The sequence below is a fragment of the Delphinapterus leucas genome, chromosome 8 (assembly GCF_059928025.1).
Source record: "Delphinapterus leucas isolate spDelLeu-1000000601 "Yukka" chromosome 8, BTC_Dleu_Yukka2, whole genome shotgun sequence".
Taxonomy (NCBI): domain Eukaryota; kingdom Metazoa; phylum Chordata; class Mammalia; order Artiodactyla; family Monodontidae; genus Delphinapterus; species Delphinapterus leucas.
The window spans coordinates 35,001,365-35,027,823 of NC_143136.1; the positions used below are offsets into that span (position 1 = coordinate 35,001,365).

The 26,459-nt window shown below is 41.6% G+C and overlaps 1 long non-coding RNA gene across 8 annotated transcripts in view; it reads left to right on the top strand.

The window, feature by feature from the left end:
* The window catches only part of LOC115802101 (uncharacterized), a 94,083-nt gene that overhangs the window by 14,312 nt on the left and 53,312 nt on the right, over nt 1-26,459 (top strand). For 6 of the 8 annotated variants that reach the window (XR_016394049.1, XR_016394051.1, XR_016394050.1 and 3 more), the window contains exon 2: nt 1-26,459. This exon is cut by the window's right edge. This is a non-coding gene — a long non-coding RNA (uncharacterized LOC115802101). The other 2 variants (XR_016394055.1, XR_016394056.1) reach the window with 2 other exon arrangements.

The window sequence follows — 26,459 nt, forward strand, 5'->3', positions numbered from 1 at the left end:
ATCCTAAGCCTCAAGCTGATGGTATTTGGAGGTGGGGCCTTTGGGAGGTGATTAGGTCATGAGGGTGAAGCCCACATGGATGAATTAGTGCTCATATAAAAGAGACCCCTGAGAGCTTCTTTACCCTTCTACCATGTGAGGATACAGCAAGAAGACAACCGTCTATGAATTAGGAAGCAGGATCTCACCAGATACCAAATCTGCTGGCATCTTGATCTTGGACTTCCCAGCCTCCAGAACTGTGAGAATAAATGTTTGCTGTTTAAGTCTATGGTAATTTGTTATCACAGCCTGAATTGACTGAGACAGAGGTCCTTTCCCTTTGATGTTTTTCCTTCCCCTCCCCTCCCTTTTCCTCTCCTTCCCTCCCGATCCCCTTCCTGTCCTTTGTTCTCCCCTCCTCTCTTTCTTTCTTGGTATGCACTTTTAATTCTAGATCTTGTAAAAGTTTATTTCTTAAGCAAAGAATTGATCCTCCTTCCCCAGCCCGCTACATCCACTAAATCTCTTCTAACTACCAGTGCCTGTAAGTCTTGTCTTTTTTTCCTCAGGTTAAGGTGCAGTAGGGATTGTCCAGAGCCGTGCTGTCCAATACAAATGTAATGTGACCCACAGATGGAAGCCACATATATATAATTAAAAAATTTCTAATAACCACATTAAGAAAAGTAAAACAGGTGAAATTCATTTTAATAATATGTTTTCCTTAACCCAATATAGCCAAAATATTATCATTTCAACATCTAATTATATAAAATTATTAATGAAGTATTTTACATTCTTCCTTTTTGGTAACATGTTTTCAAAATCCAGTGTGTATCTTGCACTCCTAGCACATCTGTCTGGACTAGCCTCATTTCCAAGCTCAATAGCCACTTGTGGTTTATGTCTATGGTATTGGGCAATGCAGGTCATGCTGCTCGAAGGAAATGATCGTGCGCAGCACACCTGGGGTAAGCAGAGGAGGCTGATTGTGGCTGAAGACTGCTGCAGCTCAAAGGATCAAAGCCTGCCTGTAACCCCTTCAGGGCCCAGATAGGAAGCACCGTTTCTCAGTCCTTTAAAATGCATATGCCCTTTTGATAAATATAAAAATCTTATAGCTTCATATTTGAAAATGTAAAATGAGTAAGTTTTATTTTTGAAATGAAAACATTCTATTTGTTGAACGTGTGAATTTAGTTTTAAATTAACATATATCACCAGCCCCCATGCTCATTCGGCATCACTGAAGGAGCTGCAGAGAATTCACAGACAGAAAGGAAGGACCTCACACCAGGTCTGCAAACCAATTCACACAGGCCATCCGAATCAGCTCTGGCATGGCTGGACTGTTGCTTGTTAAAGTTGGGGCCAGGCCCCTCACCCTGTGAGATGCAACCACAGCATCCGTTATGGTGAAGAACATAGAAAACCCCAGAAATATTCCTGACTCGTCTAGGCCCTAGGGGTGGAGGAGAAGAAATTAAAAGGGAGGGTAATAAATAACATACCCTGGAACACCCCACCCATGAAGGGTAGGCACAGTGACCTAGCTGATTTACATAAGCACCTTAAGGTCCCCCTTTCTTCCATCTCTGGAACCTGTAGCTGGCAGTCTGCTGGGGAAGCACAGAGCGGGATCTCTCTTGTTCACTACTGTATCCTCCAGCCTGGCCCAGTGACTGGCCCACACAGGGGTGCAGTGAATGTTTGTAGAATAAATACACCACTGATTAAACATGTGTCAGTCCTGGCTGGCAGCCTCTGGCCTCTTCTAAATTGTTGCTTCCTGGGATTATTCTTTTTAAGATGAGGGTATTTTCAACTGTCACTTGTGAGCAGTTCCAGGGCAGCCCCGAATTCTGTGGCAGAGCTTGGTTTCTATTTGTGCAGGGAACTGTTTGGGCCCCGATGGAGCTCTGTTCTGGAGGAGAGTAGGCCCAGGCAGTAATTCAGAAGCTGGCCGAGCTTGCAAGGTGTGAGTGGCTGGCTGAGGGCTGGAGTGCACATGCCCGAGGGGACTGTGTGGGTGAGGGTGGCCAAGCTGGCCAAAGCTTCAGGTATTACCTACAGCACAAACTCTCAAAGGATGAGGAGTGTTTAGAAACATCTTGCTTTTTGGATGATACGCCTAGTCAGGCCCGTGTCAAAGATTTATTCTCTGTATGTATTCTGAATTAAGAAAATAATAGGTTTTTAAAAGCTTTTTCCAAAGTATAAACTTGGAGTACTATAATAATGAATCAATGCTTTTACAGAGTAAGTATGCCCCTTCTCGGAGAGTCCAGTGTGTCCTCTTGGGGGGCAGTGCCTGCTGTTGAGGGTCTCTGGGTTAGGTGTCCCCCGGCTTCTGTTCTAATTCTGATGGGGTATGTTTCTGGGTCCTTTCCAATTTCCAGTTGCCACTGACACCCCACCCTGTCTTCCTTTCCTCCTGCTAGGGGGTGTTCCTCTTTGGTATCTTTCTCTTATCCTTTAGTCTTCTATCTACCCCCACTAAGGCCCTCCTGCTGCCTCAATCCCACCCCACTTCCCACACACAAGCCTGAACCCTGCTCCCTCACCACCAAGCTCCTTGTGTTTTGTTTTTTAATTTTTAAAAAAAATTTTATTTTTTGGTCATGCCTCGAGACATGTGGGATCTTAGTTCCCTGACCAGGGATCGAACCCATGCCCCCTGCAGTGGAAACACAGAGTCCTAACCACTGGACCACCAGGGAAGTGCTACTCCTTGTGTTTTTACGTGTCTTTTTCTCAAGTTGAAATCTAAGCATCCCAGAACATGGGCCCTGTCCAAATGTGTCAGGGATACTCATTCATCCTGTCCTCTCTTGCAGGCCTTGTCTCTCATTCTGCTGGCTGCACAGGTTGACTCCTGCACAGGGGCTTTCAGGCAGTGGAAGCCCAGTTTGCTCCCCAGGCCCTGACCTGTGAGGGGCACGTTGGAGGAAGGGAGCCTTTTCTAAGGTACCTGAAGATGCTCTATGGGCTAGAGCAACCTGCAGCGGTGACCAGAACCTACGTGACCCTGCTGTGATAGAGCTTAGATCCAGGTGGGGAGATCCAGTGGGGAAATAAGTAGACTCAGAAGTAAGCTTAGAACTGGGGCAGGGCAGCAGATGAAAAATAAAAGGTGCTTAGAGACAGAACCGCTGTGGGCACCTAGATAAGGTGACAGGCAGAGCTGGCTTCCTGAAGAAGTGATACAGTGACACCTAGGAGGCAAGAAGGTGCCAGTCGGGTGAGGGAGGGAGGGGAAATCCCAGGCAGAGGGGCAGTGTGATGGTTAAATTTATGTGTCAGTTTGGCTAGGCTATGGTGCCCAATTGTTTGGTCAAACACTAGATGTTGCTGTGAAGGTATTTTGTAGATATGATTAACATCTACAGTCAGTCGACTTGTAAAGTAAAGGAGATTGCTTTGACACTGGGTGAGCCTCCAAATCAGCTGAAGGCCTTAAGAGCAAAAAACTGAGGTTTCCTGAAAAAGGAATTATTCTGTCTCAAAACTGTAACATAGAAATCCTGCCTAAGTTTTCCTAGCCTGCTGGCCTGCCCTACAGATTTTAGACTTTTCACAGCCCTCACAATTGCATGAGCCAGTCCCTTAAAATAAATCTTTTTGTGCACATATATGTATGTATGTGTATATGTATACTTTTGTAGGTATATATGTGTATCTATGTATGTGTGTATGCACGTTTACATATATATGTATGTGGATGCATGCATGTAAGAATATATATATGCACCATCATCACCCTGATTGATGCCGGCGGCATGTGCGAAGGCTTTGAGGAAGGGAAAAGCTGGGTCTGTTCAAGGAGCTGAAGAAGGCCACGTGGTCCTAGTGCAGTCATTGTGGCACAAGGATCCTTGGGAAGGGTTGGCAGGGCAGACCATGCAAGGCTTTGGCAATCACATTCAGAATTGCATAGTTTATTATCAGAACAAGGGAAGCCATCGAAGGGTTTTTACTGTGAATTACATAACTTTTTCTCTACTCATGTATTCTTTAGCTAATCTGTTGCCTAACAGATCAATTATACCTTAACTCACATTAATACGCCTAAGATATCCCTCAAGCAGTGAGTGACTAATGCTGGGAATTAGCAGGCAGGTGGGAGAGTTATTTTGGCCCAAGAAAACTTCAAGGGCCTTCATATGACATCAACATGTGGCTCACTACTCCACCTATACTGGTTCATTCGGGTCCTGCAGCAGTGACCATGGAGCAGCTCTGTCATCGCCAGCAGTCTGGTCTTCCCTGCAGCTGGAGGTACACAGGTCTCCCCTACCTCCCTCTGGGTAAGCCAGAGTGCTCCAGGGAGGTAGGAGGGATCCTATGGTTGTGATTCTTACGCCTGTCTCCTCTTTGATGCCACCAGTGCCTTTCCACATATATTCCACTCTTGAATCCTCTCCACCACCCTGGGGAATGAGGTCCCTGCACTCTGAGTGCCTTGCCCAGGGTCAGGTGGCTAGATGTGGTGGAGTCGGGGCTCAGTTGGAGTTCCTCAGGGTCCAGGCTCAGGGCTGTTGCCCCTCATGCCTCAGTTGTCTTTATTCGAAAATAGGCAGATGCCAGCCCCCGGGCAGAGTGTCCAGGGCTGGAAGGGTTCATAGGGTGAAGAGACATGGGGTGAAACAGGACCCTGGAGGGTGGCATTCATCATAGCCTGGATACCTAACTGTATCAGAGCTCTAGAGTCGCTTGGCCCCAGGAGACTGCTCAGACTCCCCAGAGATTGCTTACAGTGCAGACTCAGTACATTAGTTTACAAGAGAAACCATACTGTACAGACAGCGTTGGCCCAGTGCACTCTTCCTGCAGGCAAATGTACAGGGGAAGCCAAACTGCGATCAGAACACTTTCTGGTGGGCTTAACATTGGGCAGAAATATTTGAATGATATTTCACTCTAGCCATAGAGAAACCTGATGAACAATGCACCATCTCAGTCAAAACAGGGACCATATGGGCCATGTTCGTGGCCGAACTCCCATATAACAGGCGCTTGATGTAAGTATTTATTGAATGAATAAATATGATTAAACACCTGTCTAGGATGAATTGCTTATTAGTGTTAACAGTAACATAAGTAACACTAGCAGCTCACACTTACTGTCAGTTGACCATGTGCAGGCACCTGCCAAGCACTTTGCATGGGTTGCATCCCTTAACCCTCACAACAATTCTATGGGTCAGGCACTGCCATTGTCCCCGTTTTAGATGAGGAAACTGGGACTCAGAACAGTTAGGTAACTAACTGCCCAAGGCCCCACAGCTAGTGAGGGAGCTGGGACTGGACTCAATTCAGTCACACTTCTGACGTGCACTACTGTGATTTAACCTCCCTCTCCCTCAGCAAGGCTGCGGCTACAGCCTTTTTCCTCTTTGAGGCCAATTTGCTATAGTTGATGATGACTCACCTCTTCTATAGACACACTCTTCTTTGATATGGGAATACTGTTTCGTCTGCAGGGTGGTCATGTTTGTTGATAACGCCTGATTTTTCCCTCATCTCCAGGTTACATGGTGATTTCTCCAGTCTCATTTTCTGCCACTGTGCATTGAATGATATTACAGATACCCACTGTCTCTATTGTACAGAGCTTTCTTATTTCCTTAGAGGGCTTTCCCCTTTCTCCTGGTTGGCATATAGCAACTATATAACTTAGTTGTTTATACCTCTGAGTGCTGGACTAGGGGAGAAGCCCAACACCTAAGACAGGTAATGAAGCCCAGTCCATCTGCACCTATGAATGAAAAGTCCCAAGGGGTCAAGAACTCTCAGGGAGAAGATACAAATGCTCCCCAGGGCAAAAAGGCAAGGGCTTCACGACAGGTTGATAATCCCAGGTCTCCAGTGAGGTTCCCTACTCTCTGACATATGGCCTAGATGGGTATGCTATTGGGTGAGGAAGACAGGGAAACTGGGAGACAACGGTGTATGTAGTGTTGGGTTATATGTTGTTGAAAAAGCACACTAAAAACAGCAACAACAACAGCAAAAAACACAAAGAGAATTGTGATGCATCCTTATGGCCTTTTCCATGTGTGGTTCTGAAACTGCACAAGGTGACACTCTCCCAATCTACCAGATATATTTATCCCAGGATTTCAAAAGTTCACCACCATTGGAAAGGAGATTCTTCTACCACTTATACCCTTATTTTTAGGGCCTGGAATAGGTTCCTAGTTGTCCTTCTTGTAAGCCCTCTGGAGGAGGTAAAATCTGAGAATCATGGGTCACCTTCCCAGTCCTGAAGAGTGTCTGTGTCAGTCCAAACTTGCCACATGTATGGATTTCCAAAGGATTTTTGGAAATTAGTGAGAACTCCTGATACTCATTTCACATAGAACAATGCATTTTCTGAAACAGATCATTTTGATGCTATGAAAATATATTCTGGCAAAATATATCATGACCTTTTAATTTTTAAAAAAAAATTATTTTATTTGTTTATTTTTGGCTGCATTGGGTCTTTGTTGCTGTGCGTGGGCTTTCTCGAGTTGCAGCGAGTGGGGGATACTCTCTGTTGTGGTGCATGGGTTTCTCATTGCAGTGGCTTCTCTTGTTGTGGAGCACTGGCTCTAGGTGCACGGGCTTCAGTAGTTGTGGCATGCGGGCTCAGTAGTTGTGGCTCACGGGCTTAGTTGCTCCGCGGCATGTGGGATCTTCCCGGACCAGGGCTTGAACCCATGTCCTCTGCATTGGCAGGCGGATTCCCAACCACTGCACCACCAGGGAAGCCCTTAATTTTTATTTTGATGAAGTTTGTTTAAAAGAAGAAAAAAATTAAGTGGCAACACAGGCCCTGAATTTTTGAGTAGTCCATCTTTTTAGGAAACTACTAAAATGAAAAGATTACTTATTCTGAAACTTGCTCTGTAATGGATTTAAGTTCATGATACTTGTTAGGGCTTAGTAGAAGGATATGTTGTTTATGAGATAAACTGTACTGGGATTACCCTTGACCTGGATATAGTATGTGGACACTTCAGAGCAGATTTTCTCAAACTTTTTTTGACCATAATATATAAATTTTACATTTTTACCAGTACACTCAATGTGTGCTACATTCACACATACAGAGATTTAAGAAATAAATCCCGTCCCTCATGTATAAAACATTTTGATATTGCCTATATTAGTGTATTATATTCTGCTTAATTTAAAAATTGTGGTTGTAACCTAGTACATTAACTTTATGATCTTCTATCAGGCAGTGAACTGCAGGTTGAAAAACTATTCAGGAGCCTACCTGAGAAATTTTACCCAAGGGACAGGAGAAGGGCCAAGGAAAGAACAATCTCTGTCTTTCTTTAGGAAGTACAGTGTAGTAAACTTTACACTTTCTGTGGGGAAATACAGGCACTGATGGAGGGGGCCTGGGAGCCAGCCATAGATTTGATGCTATTAAAGAGAAACAGCAGTTTAACCCACCAAATGTTTGTTAGGTGTATCTTATGTGTAGCCATTGTTCTGGGACTGAGGATACAGGTGAGAGAAACAGGCCTTGGCCTCAAGATGCTATAGATACTGACTAGTGGATAAGGCTGTCTAGGAAATGCCCATAGAATGAAACCAAAGAGGTCCAGGACGGAGTCCTGAGGTACACCAACATTGGTGGGAATGTGCAAAATCAGACAAACAAAAAGCAAACAGGGAAGGAAGAGCCTGAGAAGGAGCGGGAACATCACGAGGGTGAAGCATAGGAACCAAGGGAGGAGTGTATTTTAAGAAGGAAGGAGTGGGAGAAGCTAACCATGACGAATCTGCTAAGAGGTCAAGAAGGGCTAAAGTAGCACAGAGGTCTTTGGGGACTTTGGGAACAGCTGTTTCAGTAGCGTGGTGAGAGAGGAGGCCAGATTATACGGTTGAGAAGTGGGTAAGCTATAAGCTGTATAAACCAGGTTTGGTGAAATGCTGTCAGAGGTGATGGCCTTTGAAGTGACAAGCTCAGAGAAACATCACCTTGGCTTTATTAACATTTTCCATTCCAACACCCCAACTCTATGTGTGGGCTGATGTATTGCCACATCACAAATAACGATCAGTTCTGTAGATTGAAAGGGTATTAAGCCCAACCTCTTTGAGCTACTATATCCAGGACCATAACTGAGATCAAGATAAGGATGTTCATCTTGCCATGTCAGTCTTTAAAACTTAGAAAAAGATGAAAAATCAAATGGAAGACTAGATTCTCCAGGGACTGGAAGCCCCTAAGCTCCACACATATTAAAATGGGAGCCCAGGTTTTAATCCCCTTATGTGACATTTAGGTGATTGCATAAAACCCTCAGCTTTCTTTAATAGGGAAAAGGAACACCAAAAAGTTCCTGAGAAATGGGAACATAGTCGGCTTTAGACGGGAGTAGTAGAGCAGGGGTCCTGGAAAGTCAGATGAGTGACAATTCAGAGTATCCACCCAAGAAAGGGTTGATTACAATTACAGAATGGATTAAGTTCCTGTACAATGACATCTTTGAGCTTGGCTTGAGATAGGGGATGTGTCACTGTACATTGGAGGGGCTGGGGTAGTGTAGGAGATCCCTTTGGGCATCATATGAGGGTTGGGATAGAATTGGAGGGAGAAGGGAGAAGGATGCAGGACCAGCTTTCTGCTTCAGCATCCTGAGCTTGCCTAGCAGGGATGCCCTGGTTTTGTTCTCTTCAGGTGTAGATTTCACTTTTTGGAATGTTGGGGTAACCCTCTCACTGGTAAGGGTGGCCTCAGGAAGGAAGGCCCTTGGTAACAAAGTGTTGTGAGTAGGACTTAACTTGCTTCTTGCTTGGTAGTGAGGTTCTGGTGGTGATGTAGATATTTCCTCCCTCTCTAGCAGTGTGAGCAAGTTTTACAGGATGCAACCTCCTTCTTGTTTTAGGGGATAGAAGATGTTCCTTCTCTTTGCTGCTGGTCCAGAGGCTGAACAGGGTGAAAGGAATTCATCGTTCACCTGTTCTCTCAGAGAAGGTGAGCAGCTCCCACTGCTGGTTTGCTGTGTGGACATTCCAAAATCCTGAGACTTGTTTGAGATGTAATCCAGACAGGCTGACTGTAAAAGAAATCCTTGGAGTCTTATTTTGAGACTTTTACCAGTGCAGGTGAGCTACTGCATCATGTGGTCCAAGAGTGGGGTGGGATTGTTCAGGCTCTGAGGTTCTCATGGGGGGCATTATGTAATTAATTGGGGGCAGAGATAAGCCAGCCCAAGAAAGCTGCAGTAAACACAGCTAAAGGTTCAGAAAGAGGGAATGCATGGTCTACCGGCTAACAGAAATCCCCATTCCCCCTTGCCTCCACTTCCCTCCAAAAGGAAGGAGTGTTGCCACCAAAATAGGCCAAGGGCTAAGGCTATTTTATTGGTTACTCCTTTCATTGTGGGGACATTTCAATGAGAAGGGCTTTCCTAGTGACAAGCTCAAATTGAGATGTTCTCTCACCACTGTCTTGTGTGCTTTTCTGTCCATAGGATGGAGGAGTGAGAAGGTTGGGGCTGCTTTCAAAGGGAGGCTGTAGAGGTGAGATGCAGGAGATGCTGGGCAGGGTCTCCTCTCCTGAGAGGAAACAGGTGCACTCTCTCTCCCTCTCTGGTTCCTCTTTGCCTCCATGACTTTTCCTCCTACTAGGCTAAGGAAAGAGAGCTTGGGACATTGCCAACAAGGGAGCTGTCCAAATTCTGGAAGGCCTGGGGTGGGGATTAAACTCTAGATTTTATGGAGAAACTCTTCTTACCTCCAGTTTATGCAAAGGAATTTTCATAAATTGGGCATACTGTCCCTTGCGTTTGCCAATGTAGCTCCCAACTTTCTACATCAGGGCTTTGGGCTGAAGATCCAAAGGAAAAATCAGCTTATTTGTACGTCAGTGTCTGGGACTTTTGAGGGCAGGAGTCAGAGAGTTTAGGGGAGTTTAGGATTCCCTGTCATTGCTATTTATAATTATTTGTCAACTACCCCACCGTGAGACGATTAAAAGCTTCTTTTAGAAGCATAAACAGAAAGGCTCTACAAATGTGTGTGTGTGTGTGCATAAGTTAAAACTTTTCTAGAGAAGAATTTTGTCCTTAAGTAAGAGACTACAGAAAAACCAACAATGCTCACTTAAAACCAATGTCCATATTGTTTATTAATTCAAGGACTCAGTAGTTTGTTCAACTGGGAAAACTTTGGGAAGTTTTCAATGTGTGTATACGTGTGTGTGTGTATCATTGTTGGAACTGACTTTAAATATGTATGAGAAGTTTTTTTGTTTTTGACATTTTTCTTTCTGGAGATGTACTGATTAATTGAGAACTGAGGAGTTCATTTGTTTCTAGACAATTCAAAACCCTGTTTCAGGGAAGAGAGTGAAGTGTCTGTCTTCTAAAGCTGGACAGTGTGTAGGTCAAGGGTCAGGGAGAATAATGTAGGTCCCCAATTGTTCCCATACTGTCCCTTGCTCTTCACAGTGGTATGCTCTACTTACATAATCTTTTCTAGTTGCAAAACAGTTAATTTCTCTTAAACTTAGAGTGGGCTGTTGAAATACCTGAGTTTTAGTAATTTTTAGGGGCTCATAAGGGACATTTGACAGCATCTGAGGAGAAAGGATTTCTGCTATGAGATTATAAGTGGGAACATTGAGGAGTCTTTGGCATCTGGGGAGCTAGTCCTTCTTCCTACATCAGTGTGAATCTGGAGACAAATCTGCCTTGGTTAGTGTTTTCCCAGATTAGGCACCATTAGCCTTTGCTATCCCAGTAATTCCTCACTTGTTATATTGAACCACACGAAATTATCATTTTTATGTCAAAAATAGTCAAACACCAACAAATTAATATGGTTTAATCCAATACTAAACAAGGGCATCTACTGATAAAGTACTACACTCTTGTTTTGAAATGTTTTGCCCTATTCTTCTAGTAGATATACGGATTTATTTAATTTTTATATTTGGTAAAACCAATTTGGAAATTCTGGTACATATTTGTCTGAGACACTCGAGGAAGGATCCATTTGATAGTCTTGGGTCAAAGAGGTTGGGTAAAGCCAGGATCCACCTGGAAACCTTTTGGGTCTTATGGGAGGGCTGTTAGCCATAAGAAGTGAGCAAAGTAGATGCAAACTGCATTGGCAGGCCCTCTCCCTCTGCCTTGGGAGACCCTGGCTCCTCCTGTCATCCATTGGTACATGAGAGACAAGGGGGATGAAACTGTGAGGGCCTGTGAAAGGAATCAGGTTTATCTTTTTATTTTATTTAAGCATTGGCTCAAATGCATCCCTCTGGGCTAAGCTTGAGAAGTGCCAAGTCCTCTGGTGCTGGCAGATGATACAAGGACTACAAAACCTCCCAATACTCTGCAAAGGACACCAATATGGCTTCTGTGTTTTATCAAAAAACCCCAAGGACTCTGGACACTGAAATGAATGTCTTGGTGCTAGAGACACCTTCTGAGAACTAGTTATAGCTGATAGGAGCTGTAGTCATGCCTTTACACTCTGGCATCATCTCAATGTAGTTTTCCCTTCTGCGTTTTCTCTCTTGCGGTTTTCATTTCTGTATCTCTCAGGGTTTTATTCTCAGTGAATTCCTCAATATGATTTTTTTCCCCTGAGAGATAGATAGATTGGTTCACTCATTCATAAAATATTTTTACAGGACAAATGAAAGGAAGGTTTAGATGATTACCTCAGAGGAATAGATTGCTATTGGATTTCATGTTGGTGCCAGCAGAGGCACAGGGAGCTCCTCTGGGATATCAGCACTCTTTTTTTTTTTTAATCAGGTATTTTGTGCAGCTTTGGACCATGGGTGTCTACGATTCCTTTGGGAGAAAATTTCAGCTCCCCAGAGTATAAAGTCCAAGACCTTGAATAAACACTCCTTCAAATCTAAGGCACAGAAAGAAATGAATCTCACTTTTTTATACTGTGCTAAGAATTTCCAAGTATCACCTAAAGATGTAGTTCCTTTAGTGACTGACTCCTCTGGAGTCCAGGAGTCTCCAGCTCTCAATATTTCTACTTGCAGATGCAAGAAATGACTTTCTGATGTTCTTTTGCAGATTTTAGGAAAGTGCCTGTATTTGCTTATAAAAACAAACAATGCTAATCTTCAATGGTCCAATGAATCATTTGCATAATGGTGATTTTAGAAACAGATCCCCAATTCTCCTGTGGTCCAACCTTTAGAACAAGGTTCATTCATCTCAAAGTCATTTGACCAACAGAAGGAGCTCTCAGATCCTTTTTTAGTTACTAGGATGTCTTTCAAAGTCTGAGGATGGTGGCCAAGGTCTTGGATCTGTTCTCTCTCAGGGGAGAATGTCCCAGCCAATTTCTTTAGCAGTGGGTTCATATCCCAGCATTAGTCCCCCTCTTTCCCTCATTCCAAGGACTAAATTCTGACACAATTTGACTACATTTTTAATCTAGTAGTTATTTAAATAGAAATGAGCCCTACAAAAATTTGGTTCAAGAAAGAATTAATGATTGGAACTGCAAATTTTATGCTGAAATAAACTTTCAAGCATTTTCTTTGTTCATATTTGTGATATGCTAAAACATTTGGATTATATTAAAATGTTAAAGAGCACAATTGTTCAGCTCTTCACTGTGGAGTTAAGGCCCCCAAGCTTTCACCCTTGGCCCATCTATTCTCTCTCTCTCTCCCTGCCATGATCTTGGATTCTGTTGTGGTTTCAACTACCACTTCTCTGTGGATCACTTCCAAATCTACATCTTCATTGCAGGCCCTGAACTTTGGACTTGGATCTCCAGCCTTCCCCTTGACACTTCCACCTGGGTCTCTCATAGATACCTGGGAGTCAACAGAACTAAGCTGAGCTCATACTTTTGTCTTTTAAGTGTTCATCTCCTTCTTAACTTGAAATTTCAGTCCCTGAGACCACTATGATTGGATCTCCATTATGGAAATTTGTGATCTAGTCTTTCTTTTTCTTCCTATCTACTGCCTACCCCATCAACACCAGCCAATTTACCTCACATTTCTGAACATCTGTCTCCTCCTCCTCACTCTTCTACTGACCTAATTTATGCTTCTTCCATCTCTTGCCTGTCTGTGATGAGTTCCTGACTGATCTCCTTAGTGGTTACCTAGACAGTCAATCATCAGTCAGTGGTTCCTACTGTCAGTGGGTATCACACACTCCTGGAAAATTTGTTGAAAACACAGATTCCTGGACCCTACTTGATTCAGTAGGTCTGTAGTATTGCCTACAACTATGCAATCTATAAATGTTTGTTGAGTGAATAAGTAAATTCAAGGATTCTCCTTCTACACTTGTATGAAAAAATAAAAGAAGATAAGGAAATAATTTTAGTTAATAGAACAGTTTAGTGATGCCCAGGAAACAGAAGAAAGAGCGTTGCTTCTCTCAACCTGTATTCAAAGCAAGTAAAATATGTGATTAGTGTGTGGAACATTCATGTACCAACTCACTGGTGCCATAGAATAGGGTGTGTACGTATCTGTCCTATGTCAATTTTCATTTGTTTCAAAATCATTTTTTATTTTCCTTTCGATTTCTTCTTTGACCCAATGGTTGTTTAGAAGTGTGTTGCTTAGTTTTCACATATTTGTAGGTCTTATCACTTTCCTCTTGTTGATTTCTGGTTTCATACCACTATGGTCAGACAAGATAGTTAATACAATTTCAGTCTTCTTAAATTTGCCAAGATTTATATTGTAGCTATCATATGATCTGTCCTGGAGAATATACCATGTGCACTTGAGAAAAATGTATATTAGGCTGTTGGATGAATGCTCTGCATATTTCTATTAAGTTCTCTTGGTCTAAAGTGTGGTCCAATTCCAATATTTTTGTTGATTTTCTGTCTGGATGATCAGCAATAGTGCTGAGAGTGGAATATTGAAATCCCCTCCAATTATTTTATGTTGTCTATTTCTGCCCTAAGACATGTTATTAATTGCTTAATATATTGGGTTGGCCAAAAAGTTCATTTGGTATCTTCCATAAGATGGATCTAGTAGCACTTAGTCGTCTTTAACTTCATTCGAAACAATTTTGTTAGATTGTATTGTGACAGCTGTCGTATCAGCATGCATTTTTAAAAAACTTATCAAAATTGGTGAATTTTTGTGTAGCCATTTTAGTATCGAAGATGGAAGGAAAAAAGCAACATTTTTCAGCATATTATGTCTTATTATTTCGAGAAAGGTAAAAATGCAACCGAAATGCAATAAAAGATTTGTGCAGTGTATGGAGAAGGTGCTGTGACTGATCATGTCAAAAGTGGTTTGCGAAGTTCTGTGCTGGAGATTTCTTGCTGGACGATGCTCCACAGACAGGTAGACCAGTTGAAGTTGATAGCAATCAATTTGAGACATTAATTAAGAATAATCAATGTTATACCTCACGGGAGATAGCCGACATACTCAAAATATCCAAATCAAGCGTTGAAAATCATTTGCACCAGCTTGGTTATGTTCATCGCTTTGATGTTTGGGTCCCACATAAGTTAAGCAAAAAAAACCTTCTTGACTGTATTTCTGCATGGAATTCTCTACTTAAAAGTAAGAAAAATGTTCCATTTTTAAAATAAATTGTGACAGGTGATGAAAAGTAGATACTGTACGGTAAGGTGGAATGGAAGAGATTTGGAGCAAGCCAAATGAACCACCAACAACACCACCAAAGGCCGGTTTTCATCCAAAGAAGGTGAGGTTGTGTATATGGTGGGATTGGAAGGGAGTCTTCCATTATGAGCTCCTTCTGGAAAACCAAAAGATTAATTTCAACAAGTACTGCTCCCAGTTAGACCAACTGAAAGCAGCACTCGACGAAAAGCATCTGGAATTAATCAACAGAAAACACAAAATCTTCAATCAGGATAATGCAAGACTGCATGTTTCTTTGATGACCAGGCAAAAACTGTTACGGCTTGGCTGGGAAGTTCCGATTCATCCGCTGTATTCACCAGACATTGCACCTTTGGATTTCCATTTATTTCGACCTTTACAACATTCTCTTAATGGAAAAACATTTCAATTCCCTGGAAGACTATAAAAGGCACCTGGAACAGTTCTTTGCTCACAAAGATAAAAAGTTTGGGGAAGATGGAATTATGAAGTTGCCTGAAAAATGGCAGAAGGTAGTGGAACAAAAGGGTGAATACGTTGTTCAATAAAGTTCTTGGTGAAAATGAAAAATGTGTCTTTTATTTTTACTTACAAACCGAAGTCACTTTTTGGCCAACCCAATATTTCGGTACTTGGGTGTTGGGAGTGTATGTACTTAAAATTGTTATATCTTCTTAATGTATTGACCCCCTTTTCATTATATAATGACCTCCTTTGTCTCTTGTTACCCTTTTTGGTTTGAAGTCTATTTTGTCTGATATAAGTTGGCTATGCCTGCCTTCTTTTTGTTTCCACTTGCTTGAAATACCATCTTCCATCCTTTCACTTTGAGGATGAATTAAATCTCCTGCAGGCAGCATATAGTTAGGTCTTGTTTTCGGGTTTTGTTTTGGCTTTTTTTTTTTGGTTTTTTTATTCATCCAGCCGCTCTGTGCCTTTTGATTAGTGAGTTCAATCCATTTACATTTAGGGTGATTATTGACATGTAAGGATTTTCTACTGCCATTTTATCTTTTGCCTTCTGATTATTTTGTCTCTCCATTGTTTCTTTTTCCTTCTGTTTCTGTTTACATTTTAAGTTGGTGGTTTTCCATGAGGATTTGCTCAGTCTCCCTGTTTTTAATATTTCATGTCTCTATTCTAGATTTTTGCTTTGTGGTTATCATGAGGTTTACATAAAACATCTCATAAATAAAAGAGTCCTTTTTCTTCTGATAACATTTTACTTTCAGTCTCCTATAAAGGCTTCATCTTTTTACTTTCCCCCTTTTATATATATATTTTTTCCCTTTTATATTTTTGATGTAACAAATTATCTCTTTTTAATGCCGTGATTTTATTACCAAGATGTAGTAGTTATAGTTATTTTTAATGATCTTTTCCTTTAACCTTTGTGCTATAGGTAAGAATATAATATATTATTCTAAAAAAAAAGTTATAGTATTCTAATTCTGACTCTTTATCACCTTAATCAGAGTTCTGTGTACTTTCCTTTTTTTGTTTCAACTTGAATAGCTCCTTTTCAACGTTTCTTATAAGGCAGGTCTAGTGGTGGTGAACTCCCTTAGCTTTTGCTTGTCTGGGACAGACTTTATTTCTCTTTCATATCTGAAGGATAACTTTGCCAGAGAGCATTCGTGGCTGACAATTTTTATCTTTCAGTATTTTGAATATTTCATTCCACTCTCTCTGGCCTATAGAATTTCTGCTGAGAAATCTGCTGATAGCTTAATGGGGATACATTTGTAGGTTACTGCTTTTTTCCCCTGGCTGCCTTTAAAATTCTTTACCGTTGACTTTTGACAATTTTAATATAATGTCTCTTGGGGAAGGTCTTTTTGTGTTGCAAAAATAAGATGTTCTATAGCTACGTACATTTGTATATTCAGTTCCTTCCCCAGTTTGGGAAGCTCTCAGCTATTATTTCTTTAAATATGCTTTTTCCTCGTGTCTTTCTTCTCCTTCTGGGATGCCCATTATTCTTATGCCGGCTTTTCTAATGTAGTCAGATAGTTCTCATAAGGTTTCTTCACTGTTTAAAAATCTTAGTTCTCTCTCCTCTCCCACTTGAATCATTTCTATATTTCTATCTTTGAGCTCACTAATTCTTTCTTCCATATGATCTGCTCTATTTCCGATGTATTGTAATGCATTCTTCATCTCATTTATTGAGTTCCAGAAATTCTGTTTGGTTCTTTTTCAGATTTTCAACTTCTTTGGTAAAGTAGTCCTTCTGTTCATTAATCTTATTCCTGAGATTATTGTATCGTCTTCCTGAATTTTCTTGTAGCTCATTGAATTTCTTCATAACTGCTATTTTAATGTCTTTATCAGTTAGATCTCAATATTCCGTGTCTTTGCTAGAAAATTGTCATTTTATTTTTGTGATGCCATATTACCATGATTTTTCACGGTGTTTGGTGAAAAGTGCCTCTGTCGCTGCATTTGAAGTAGCAAATTTCTCATTTAGGCAAGGCTTTATTTTGATTCTAACCGTTCTACAGACTGGTAGTTAAGAGCGTTCCTTTTGTTTTCCAGAAGGTGGTGCTATAGCACAAGTTTTTGGTTTCTCTTACCAGCTCTAATTAATTGCTGAGATTGGGCAGTGTATTTAAAAAAAAAAAAAAAAAGCAAAATGTGATGGCAGAGCAAGTGAGCCAGTTAGCACTTGGGGCTTTGAGTGTACCGATGCCTGATAGGGAGGTCCTCCAGTAGAGGAGTCCCAGAGGTCCTTGGGCAGTGCTGTTGCCTCCTGAGGCAGACAGCGGGAGACATTTTCCTTCAGTTCTCTTTGCCTGCTTCCCTTTCCTCTTCCTCTCCCCAGTCACTCTGGCCTCTCCTGAGAGACAGCAACAGAGCAACTGATCCCTACAGCTCAGCACATGGCTGGGCAGGCCCCGCTCCCCCCCCCCCCCCCCCCACTGCCTTCACCCTCCACCTCCTCAGGTAGAAAAGTCGTGCTGGCTCGAAGCCTTCTCTGCCGCCACCAGCTCTGCCTCCAATTCCCTCTCTTTGCCAGTTCCTCTAGGGTCCAATCCACCCTCTTTCAGATGCACAGAGGGATGGATCTCATGGGTGTCCTGTTTATGCCTTTCAGGGTGCTTTTTTTTTTTTGCTTATGGATGTCCGATTAGTTGTAAATCAACGGGGAGAGAAAAAAGGAACGACTCATGACACCGTGCTGCTGATGTCACTCATTATAAAATTTTTGATACGTAATCTAATAGAATTTTTAAGGTTTATAAGTACCTATACTCGTCCATCTCCCTATAAAATTAAAGTTGCAAATTTTCACCATAATCAGTCTTAATATTATAGTCATTAAAAATAATAGTAATGAAGATGAGGTAATAATGTGGCAAATAGGTATGATAAAAACATATCAAATGGGGGAAAAAGGCAGGATATGAAATTATGTACATATAAGACCTGAAACCATAAAACTCCCAGACGAAAACATAGGGGGAAAAGCTTTCCAACATTGGTCTTAGCAATGATTTTTTTGGAATTGACACCAAAAGCACAGGTAACAAAAGCAAAAGTAAACAAGTGAGACTACATCAAACTAAAAAGTTTCTGCATAACAAAGGAAACAATCAACAAAATGAAAAGGCAGCCTACGGAATGGGAGAAGATATTTGCAAATCGTATATATGATAAGGGGTTAATACCTCAAATATATAAAGAACTCATACAATTCAATAGCAAAAATCCAAATAACTCAATTGAAAAATGGGCAAAGGACCCAAATAGACATTTTTCCAGAAGAGACATATAAATGGCCAACAGCTATATGAAAAGATGCTCAATATCACTAATCACTGGGGAAATGCAAATCAAAACCACAATGAGATATCACTTCACACCTGTTAGAGTGGCTACTATCAAAAAGTCAAAAGACAACAAGTATAGGTGAGATGTGGAGAAAAGGGAACGCTTGTGCACTGTTGGTGGGAATGTATTGGTGCAGCCACTGCGGAAAACCAGAAAATTAAAAATGGAGCTACTGTATGGCCCAACAGTTCCACTCCTGGGTATTTTTCCAAAGGAATTGAAATCACTATCTTGAAGAAACATCTGCACTCCCTTGTTCATTGCAGCATTATTTACAGTAGCCAAGATATGGAAACAACATAAGTATCCATTGACTGATGAGTGGGTAAAGAAAATGTGGTCTATATATACACTGAAACACTGCTCAGCCTTAAAAAAGAAGGAAATCGGGACATTTGCAACAACTTAGGTGAACCTGGAGCATATTATGCTAAGTGAGATACGCCAGACACAGAAAGACAAATATTGCATGATCTCACTTATATGTGGAATCTAAAAAAGCCAAACTCATAACAACTTGTACTCTAAAGAGAGTAGAATGGTGGTTACCAGGGATTAGGGTGTGGGGAATTGGGGAGATGTTGTTAAGGGTGTAAACTTGCAATTAGTAGATAAGTTCTGGAGATCTAATGCACAACATAATGATTATATCAACAATTCTGAAGTGTAAACTTCAAAGTTGCCAAGAGAGTAGATCTTAGTGGTTCTCACCACAAAAAAAGAAATACAATAATATAATAGAGGTGTTAGCTAATGCTAATCATATTGCAATATATAAATGTATCAAACCAAAACATTGTATACCTTAAACTTACACAATCAACTATACCTCAGTTAAAAAAAAATTGTTAACATGTCTTACACAAAGTAAACACTCAGTAAGTGGTGCTTATTCACTAATCCTGGGGCTAAAGACAACCTGTTACACATATTTTCATTTAAAAGTTATGTCTAGTTTCAAGTTTTCTTTGTTTTTTTAAGTCTCAAGTTTTCTAAGTTCAAGGACCATATTTTTCATCATCAGGATATTTTACTAATTCTTTTCATATGAACTTATGCTTGATTCATAGTCACCAACTTTTTCATATCCTCCCATTTAGAAAAATATATTTCTTTGAGGAATGGAATTTAAACATATTTACCTTAAAGTCATTTCAGTTTGCTCTACTCATCCCTTGGTAACAAATTCTTCCATTTGTTGTATTTCATGGCTTTAGTTTATAGTTATAAGTTTATAACATATATTATAACATAATAAATGTTAGTATTGTATATATGAACAGTGCAGATTATAATATTTTCTGAGTATGACAACTCCTTTTTACCATTCTTCTTGTAGACAGGTTGTTTTTGACATATACATTTAAAAAGTTGTGCAGTATTTTTCAGAATACCTGTCAGGAAATGCCCATGTTCACACATTAATCAGAAGAGGAGTTTGAGAAGCCTTGCAAGCTTGGGGAAAAGAAAAAAACAGCCAAATACTGGCAGTCGGCAGGGAACCTCGGCCAGGTTTGGCATTTCCTGGTTTGATTGCCAGTGAGGTGATGTGTGAGCCTGGCTTTGTATGATTGCATTGAAGAGCCGGATCATCAACCTCCCTTCTGATTCTGTGCATGTTGGGGAAACTTCTGGTTCTGATTTGGCTTCCTGTGTAGACCCACCTCCAGGGAGGAGACTGTGATGGTCACAGAGAATCTGAGTAGTCTGTTCCTTTTACAGTTGTTACGATTCTTGTTCCGCAACTATAGAAGAGCAAAAAAAGCAGGGAGGGTTTTCTGGTGATGTTTTGGCTTCACATCTAAGTTTACTTTGAGAGAGAAAGCAAAACAGGTCAGAGGCCAACAGTAGAGTGAATTTAAGAAATACACAGAATGTTATGAGGTCTTTAGAGGACTGTAAAAAGCAAAGGTCAGCAAGCAATCTCCTACTCATGGTATCTTGGGACTCCTTGTAGAGGTCTTAAGTTTAGAGAAATATAGCAAGTTAGTGCCTTAAAAAGAGTAACAAAAATGATCACACTGTAGGAAAAGAGATCCTAGAAACAAAGAACAAAAATTCATGACCAGCCTTGGCCAGTGGGAAAACCCCTTCAACACTTCCTGTGTTCTTTTGACCTGTTCTCATCATTCTTCAAGCACTCCCTTGCTTTCTGGCACAATTAGACTTTCAGAGGGCTGACTCCATGCTCTTTCCAGATTTGTCCGTGTTTCTATGACTCCAGTATAAAAGTAGGCAGGTCATCTCACTTGGCCTTGACAGATCTAGGAACAAGGCTCCTGCCCCGCCCTGAGCCTGCACCCCACTCTGGGTGGATCCCAACCTACTTCCGGGTGTGGATTGTGACTTTATGGCCATCACCAGGAAATCATACCACCCTCCCAATAAGCCCGAAAGATGTGCCCATATATGCTTATCTGGTAAGAGCAGGGTTAGTTTTTGTTGCTTCCAGTGGGATCTCCTTGTTGCCTGCTTGGACAGACTCCTTTGTCTGATGTGGTACATTGTTCAACTTTATTTGTATGGGGCTCTTTTGGTCATCTATGGTTTGACTCACAGCTACTATAATCAAGCCTCCATTTGACAAGAGACCCTCAGGAGGCAGAATGTAAGGCAATATTTCTGGAGGGCAAGATATACTAGGAAGCAACAAATGTTGCATCCTATTAATTATTGAGACCGAAAGGCATAAGCGCTAAATCCATGTGAGACAGCACTAAAAAGCTTTGCAAAAATCCCTCTATCCTAAGCTGTTGACATTATGCACGGGACCATCAACAACTAGCTTGTAAACCTGTGGTTGTTTTAGGTGTAACGAGACATTACATGTAGGAAATTATGGGACTTATCTCAAAAATTTCCACCACCCCAGCATGATAATACATTCCTCTCCCTAATGAAAGAAGCATTCCTTTCAATGAAAGTAAAATAAAATAAATAATAATAAACAATATTAAAAATGTGAACAATGAAGCATGACTTTTCAAAGCTTCTTTTCTCTTCTAATACAGAATAATTTTAGGACAGTATTAAATACCCGTTACCTAAAATATCCAAGTGGTAGAAAGACTAATGCTTTTGAGTAAAGGCTTCGTTAACCTGCAAAAGAGAAATGTTTTCAGAGGAAAAATATAAAACTGGACAAAAGGAGCAAAACATGGGAAAATGCCCATTTTCTTGCAGTCATACTTCTTATTGGGAATATTAATTTGCTGAGTGAACAGCGAGCATGGTGAGGAGACAAAGTCACTGTTTTGGTGAATCTGTTTGAAGAACAATTGTAAAAGTGATGAAGGTAAAAGTCTGTGGTGGAAGTTTAAATGCAGGGACCCCAAGCAAGATCTTCCTGTCCCCATTCCTGGGCCTAGGGTGGAGCTACAGCTATGGGCTATGGTTAGAATATGCATAGTATATTTTTCAGTTCAAAGGAACAAAGTGAAAAAGAGGTAATTTTGGTAGATCACTTATGTTGCTGCCAGTGTGTCCCATCCATCACTGCTCCCTGAGGGTTTCCCGTGAAACATCAAAGTGACTTTCAAACAGCACTAATTAAGCACTCATGTGGCTTTGCAGAACCTCTGCTCCCTCAGTTTTAAAATCTGGGTCATGTTGTCATATGAATGTTTTATTCCTGGCAGAAGAGCAAGGACTGCCACCCAGGGGATACCTATCCAGTTTTCCCATGAAAGTTTAAAATGTGCATGTGGCGAGTAGCACATATTTGTAAATTAGTCAAAGATGTTTTTCAAAACATGATCAAACTTAACAGCTTCTCACGCAAGAACTTCCTATAAATGTATTGCTTTTTCTCTGTAAATTCCCAGAAGTGAACGGGATGGTGTAAGGTCTACTTTCTTTTGCTAATAACCAGACACACACTAAGTTGCATTTAAACAAGAACAGCATTTAACAGCTCTGAACTGCTTCTCCAGATGTGAAAACATATCCATATGAACCAGATACTTCTGTAAAATCTGTGTTGCTGATCTGTATCTGTCGCCTAAGCTCTTGCTACTTAAAGTGTAGTCCAACAGCATAGGCATTACCTGGGAGCTTGAGAGAAATGCAGCCTCTAAGGCGCCACCCAAGACCTGTTGAATCAGAATCTGCATTTTAACAAGATGCCCAGGTGATCTGTCTGCTCCTGAAGATGGGACAGCACTGGGCAGGGGAGGAGAAGGAAGCCCTGAGGGATGCAGTAGAACATGAGACAAGCGCTTCTACCACATAGCCCACCAGAGCTCTGCAGGTTTCAGCCACACCTGGAGCTCACCTGCCCCTTCCGGGTGTCATTAGGATTCTGGCTACTAATGGGCTCACGGTGTTGTGTGAGGGTCTGGCAGGACTGCTGCAGGTGGAAAAAGCAGAGTGATAGAGAATTAAATGGTCAGGACTTCTAAATGCAGCAGAGGTTCTCATGTGGCACCGACCATTATATTCCCTGTCCTTCCTCAAATAGCTTGCATGTGGTTTGACCCCACATCTAGGTGACGGCCAGGCCCTGGTGTTCCTTGTAGAAACGGTGGGGCTTAGAGGGTCACCCAGGAGGTAAAGGAGGAGGCTGGAGGGAAGCCAGACAATGTGAGCCCCATTTGCCCAGTTCTACCAAAACAGCTCTGTTCTTATTTGCTTGATCTGTTAAGGTTCCATTTAAGATTTGCTGAATACTTAGCAAGGCTACGGATACCACTGCCCAGAGCAGCGAGCACCAGAACTATTCCCAGATCAGGTTAAGAGCAAGGCCGCGTGGTGTGAAGAGACGTGGGTTTTGGAGTCAGACATCCCTCGGCTTGAATAGCTCTGCTTCTCCTCAGCAGACATACACTCTCCATGCCTCAGGGGTCTCATCTGTGAGCTGGAGATACTAACAGTAGGTGACCACACACCTGGTCTGCCCAGGACAGTCCCTTGGTCACACTTCTTATCTTTACGTTAATATTGACGACTTCCTTTGCTCTCCAGAGTATCTTGGTTTGAATGATATGGTCACCCTAATACCTACTTTGAAGGGTGGTTTTAGGTACTAAATAAGATTAGGTAACTACAGTGCTTGATGTCATCTAAGTGACACTTATTAAAGAAGACATTCTTGTAACCCGAATGGTTACAGAGTTACCAGTATTGAGTAGGTTACTCTTGGCCTTGGTACTCAAGTTCGGCAGACCAAACCAGGGAGATCTCTGCCCACACCCTTTCAAAGTGGAACGTTGCACTTGTCCTTTTTTAGCTACCATGACCTTTGGCTCTCCGAACCCCTGAGAGGGCTGTCTGGGGTGGTCATCGTTCTCAAGTAAGGAGGTATTTTGTGTAGGGGCTTGTTATAACTGTGCTCTGCTTGGACATAGAGAGTGAAATGACGAGGGTACAGGAGTGGTACCAATTTACTTTTCAAGCCTTTCAAAGAGGTAACCTCCTGGCTCAAGATCCAATTACCTCCACCTGAGAGTTCCTCTTGAGCCCCCTTCTTCTGTAGTTTCCCATGGCCAGGCTGGGAATGAATGGATCATATTACATTCTATACTTCAAATAATGCTTCAGGAAGAAAGGCAGTGTGTCCTGCCTTTGTGAAGTTAGGGTCTTGGGGTGGTGTTCTTAAAATGTATTAAGGAAAAGTAGAACTTACGCTGCTAAACAATAATCCAGTGCCCACTATTTCAGGTGGTCCAGAGAAACGCTATGACATGGTGTTTTACCCTCTTCTGTCCGGTGCTCATGAGGAAGGACGGCATCATGAGAAATTTTCTGGACTCTAGAGCAGAGGGCTTCTCTGGAAAAAGGGTTTGAGATTTAAGAGGAGGTTTGGTGTCAGTAAAATCATCACCCACACAGCTTTTCCATTGACATCTGCACTAGTGGAGACCAAGGTTGGGCACAGTCATGGTATTTATCTCGCCAAGATGTATACAAGACATCAGTATCTTTAATTCATGGCTGGCTACCTGCACAGGAAAACAAGTGGACAGAATGTGCTCTGGGACACTAATTTAAACCTATAGAAAAGTCTTTTATCTCTTTTGAAAAGTGATAAGGAGATTCATAATCTATGGTTTAGGTGGATACATAACAACCAAATATTTTTAAGAGTTTAAAAACTTTTAAATAGGAAGTGCTTCACTATACCCCAAACCTGTCAAGTGTCAGAGGTCAAAACAGATCCCACAATGCCACATGACATGGGCTTAAAAAAGTCTTTATTGAGGAAAGGGGGTTCTTGCAAAGAGAAAGCACAGATTCCCCATCTTTTCATGACCCATGGAGAGGCCCACTGTACATGCAGCATGGGTCCATATTCTAGAGGAAGGGCCCTGACTCTACTGTGGGTCCCCCTTTGATGGGATGAGCATGAGAAAGTGGGCTCATTGATGAGGCAATGAACAGGTTGTCTGGTACCAGGAAGTCTGAATTTGGGGTGCTAATTATGTACAAGAGTTGTCTGGGAATGCTGGTAGCCCAGCATCTTGGCTTAGGAGCCCTTGAGCAATTACAGATTCTCTACAGGAGGGAAGGAGCCAGTGGTCCTTGGGGAGCTGAGTTTTGGTGAAACCCCTCTCAGTAGAGAGGGGAGGTGAAGCCCCCTTCCCAAATCCCAGCTGCCTCATTGACAGGTAATCCAGAATGAGCGCCTAGGGACACCTGTGGGCAATTGTGGTCATTGCATTAGAAAGCCCACAGGTGATATAATAGTGTCTGGGAATATTTTATAAAGTCTAATCTTGGCTGATGGCGAAACTGAAACAACCTCACACGTATCATTTTGGTGTTAATACCTTGTCCCGATCCAACTACATCATGAACTACCATTACAGCCCCATCTGTGTAGACATGAATCAAACAGCAGCCTGGAAATAAAATTAGAAATCTGTGCTTCCTGCCATCTGTACGCGAATCTTTGACAGTGAGGCAGTCACAAATGAACTACCAAAAGTCCCTAAAATAAAGACAGTTTCATTCAAGTACGTACAGGATCAATGGGTTCATCCAAAGGTGTGTGCCACCTGTGAATAGCAAAGGTGCCACTCCATGAAAACTGTGAAGTAAAGAAAAGCCTACATGTACACTTTATTGTTAGAATTTAGTCCTGAGCTTTCTCTCGGTCCTCTTGCCATTTTCAGCTGCACGAATAGTTACAGTTCGAATGCCTGCTGGGCACTGTTCTCCTATCTCCCTCTTTCCTATCGTGAGGTTGAATTCAATGGGGAATGCTCTCACCCTGCTTCTTCTGCCCTGCGAAGCAATAACAAATTGACCCAAATTGTTAACACCCAGCGGAATTTAGAGCTCCTTGTCCTTTGTTGGCTTACTGGCTCCTTTTGCCCGCAGTTGTCATTTAGGGATCGCCACTCTGTCCTAGTGAGTGTGTGTTCCTGTTCCTCTGAGCCTATTACTGTCAACTTCTTCTGGGGAGTAAAAAGCATGCAGAGAAAAGTAAGGAATAGAATATAGCAAAGTATAAAGAAAAAAAATCATCCATTATCTCATTGCTCACACCCTGTTATCATAAGAAAAATTGAATAGCGCTAATATAAGTCCTCAGTCCCTTATCTGCAATTATGAATTCCAAAAAGCCCTGAAAGCCAACGTGGTGGAGAAACCTGACTTGATCTTATCCAATGATGAGATTCATAGTCTTTTAAAAAATCTCAGTGTGAATAATCATACACTTCACTGAGGAAGTACAAGCTTGAATAGGGTATGTTGCCCCAGACTCTGCTGAAGATTTTACATAGTATCTGGTAGACAGATCATATGATCTTTTAAATCAGGAAAATTAGGATCCCAAAATACGTCTGGCCTAAAGGGCTTCATAGAAGGGATTATGAACATGTACATGTACCCAGTTAGAAAAATCAAACAATACAGGACAGTACAAGATGAAGAATGAAGTCTCCCCTGCCCACTTATCAGCCCTGTCTCTTTTCCTAAAGGTAACCACTGTCATCATTTCCTTGAAATTCCTTCTAGAATTTATTTTTATGAATATGCCATAATTTTGTGAGATGATTTTTACAAAAGGTATAATGTAAACATCATT